The sequence below is a fragment of the Pygoscelis adeliae genome, unplaced genomic scaffold, assembly GCF_000699105.1.
Source record: "Pygoscelis adeliae isolate BGI_AS28 unplaced genomic scaffold, ASM69910v1 Scaffold180, whole genome shotgun sequence".
NCBI lineage: Eukaryota > Metazoa > Chordata > Aves > Sphenisciformes > Spheniscidae > Pygoscelis > Pygoscelis adeliae.
Genome location: NW_008823956.1, coordinates 127,025 through 129,856, shown reverse-complemented (window position 1 = coordinate 129,856; position 2,832 = coordinate 127,025). Strand labels below are relative to the sequence as shown.

At 65.9% G+C, this 2,832-nt stretch overlaps 1 protein-coding gene across 1 annotated transcript in view; it reads left to right on the top strand.

Moving 5' to 3' along the window:
* LOC103916083 (carbohydrate-responsive element-binding protein-like) overlaps positions 1-2,832 on the top strand; it is a 20,539-nt gene that overhangs the window by 11,948 nt on the left and 5,759 nt on the right.

The following is a 2,832-nucleotide window of genomic DNA, read 5'->3' as shown; positions in this document are numbered from 1 at the left end:
GAAGCGGGCAATGGCAGCCTCCTCCCATGGGGCTGCCACCAGTGCTGCCATGCAGGCTCTGAGCCATGAGTGTCCGTGAGCGCCCTGGAGTCAGCTGGGACGTGTCCTGGTCCCAGCTGTGCAGTGCAGTGTCCCCATAAGCCAGGGCAAGGCACCGCTGGTGCACGCTGCACCGGGGACCAGCTCTGCCCTCGAACGTGCCAGAGCTGGTGGCCTGGGCACGCTTTGCAGGGTGGGAGCCGGTGTGGGTTGGTGGCTGCAGCCCTCCCAGGTGGCTGGTGGCCTCAGGCAGCACCAGCATCTCTGGACCCCTCTGCGCAGCTGTGAGCACCCTGTGAGCTCCACGGCTGGTCTCCACTTCCTTCGGCGGGAGGAAACAAGGGTGCTTGCGCCATACGGCTGCAGGGTGATGCAAGGCCAGATGCCGGCGGGGAGCAGGCTGGGGCACTCTGATGTGCCAGGGCAGGCGGTGGGATGCCCCGGGGATGGATGGGGTAGGAAGGCTCTTGCCAGCCCTCCTCGGCTCGTTCCCTCCAGAGGTCCCATCAGGGTGAGCCGTGCTGGGAAGAGGGTCTGTCCCCACTGCTGGCCCTTTGCCTCCTGTCCCCAGGTGCCCCATGTGGGCATCAGTCACTGGGAGGTGGGACAGCTCCAAATGGGTCAAATTGACACTTGACAAGTGTCCCTTCCCCCGAGAGGTCCTGCATGGTGCTGGAAAGCTGCACCAACCCCTTTCAAGCAGCACCTTGCCACAACAGTGTCACAGCAGCAGCCCCAGCACCTCTCTTTGTGGGCCCAGCTGCCGTTCGTGCCACCAAGGTGGCACGGCCTCCTGCGCAGCAGGAGATGGCAAGGGGCACGGCGGTGCCCATCTGAACCAATATATTTCTATGAGCAGCCAAGTTGTCTTTTTTCTTCCCGGGGAAAAGGCCTGCGTTTTGCTCCAGAGTGCTGCCTGGGAATGGGATGGGTCTTACTGCAAGCCACTACGTCGCAGGAAAGCACCCCTTCCTGTTCTGCCCATGCCCAGCGGCTCCACATGGGGGGACTGCTGGGGCTGGGGAGGGTCCCAAGCCCAGCTGGGGTCAGGGGTGGCATCCCAGGTGTGGCTCATTGTCTGTCTGAGCACGGCTGGAGAGGGGCTTGTGTGCCCCAGGGCAGGGCAGCACCCTGTGGGGTGCTCAGAGGCTCGTGGGTGGGAGTTTTGTCTGGGACGTGGCATTCCCTGGAGCAGCTTGCCGGGATGAGGAGAGGTTAGAGTACCGCGACAGCCGAGTGCTGCGTGTGAGCGATGTGCGCGCTGGCGGGATGCGGGTGTGCGCCGGCTGGCGAGGGTGTGCTGGGCGGAGGGGTAGGAGCAGAGAGATGTGCGCACACCATGCGATGGGCAGCCGCAGGGGGGTGTGTGACCACGGGGCCGTGGGAGGAGTTGGGAGAGGAGGTGCTGGGTGCTGGGTGCTGGAGCTGCGGGTGCCAGACAACCCAATTACGTCCTCAAGGCCACTTTTCTAGCAGGGTGTGCGATGGCTTTTCATGGCTCGGGAGCAGGGATCCCCCCAGCAGCCTCGTGCAGAGCGCCGCGGTGCAAGTGTGCGGGGTGGGCACCGCGGCGGTTGGTGCAGGGCTCCTGCAGGGTCACAGGGCTGTCACCGTGTCTGGTGGCTGTGGCAGAGCTCGGCGCCTGTCAGTCAGTGCGTGCAAACCAATCCCCAAATGAGGAAGCACCTCGTGTCCGCGGCGGGTGCCGGAGCGCAGTGTGGGGTGGATGGAGAAGTCCTGATGGCAGAGGCGAGGGAGCAGCCCAGCCCTGTGCCCTGCTGGCACCACGCTCCAGGTAGGACCCGTGCCGGGCACCAGGGAGCTGGGGGCTGGGCTGGCCATCCCATGGGGTGGCATCACCCCGCCGTGCTGCAGGGCTCTCCCAGAGCCTGGGGCAGATGCTGGAGGGTCCTTCGTTTGGGAACGGGCTCTGTAGCCCCAACCCCATTGGAGAGCAGCCCCAGGTTGGAACGGGATACCAAAGGTGTGGTGTGCCGACCGCATGGGCTCTTCCCCCTTGAGCGGTGACATGCCCTGGCCACGCTGTGCGGCCTGGGAGCGGGTCAGGGTGATGCAACAGGGGAGAGGAGCGTGGGCAAGAGCTGTGGGGTGGGGAAGGGGCAGGAGAAAGGGAGGACAGGGCACCCAGGGGCTGCAAGCCACCTTCCATCCCTGCAGCACAGCGAGAGGCACAAGAGGAATCGAATCTGCAGAGCTGGGCACCAGAAATGCCTATAAATACCCACAGAGCTTCAGCGCCAGTGGCAGGGGACAGCCTGGCGTGGGGGGGGCGGGGGGCTGGGGGCAGCGTGGAGCTGGGTACTGCGTGCTGGGGAGGCTGAGACCCTGCCTGGCAGCACCGCGGCCCACACCGAGTGCCGGCCCATGGTGGGGCAGGGGTGGCTCTGCGATGCTCCCGGGCATTCACCGTGTCCTTGGTAGGGGGAAGGGGCAGTCTGAGGGCTGAGCGGGGCAGCTCAGCGGTGGCACTGCCCCGTCTCGCACCGGCGTTACCCTTGGCTGGCAGCACATGGCACTGCCGGAATCGTCACCATGCTTAGCCCCATGGCATCCCACGCTGCTGGCATGTTTGCTCCTCTGGTGTAGATTCAGAAGGGTCTCAGGCTTTTGCGGGTCCCAGCCAGGGCACCCTGGGCGCTGGAGCCTGTGTCACAGCCTGGAGGGAGCGCAGAGTCCTTGCAGCCCTGCCAGTGCCCGTGGCACAGCTGCGCAGGCCAGGCAGGCAGAGCCAGCGCGGGGGCTCGGCTGGGCTCTGCCGGCAGCAGCGCAGGG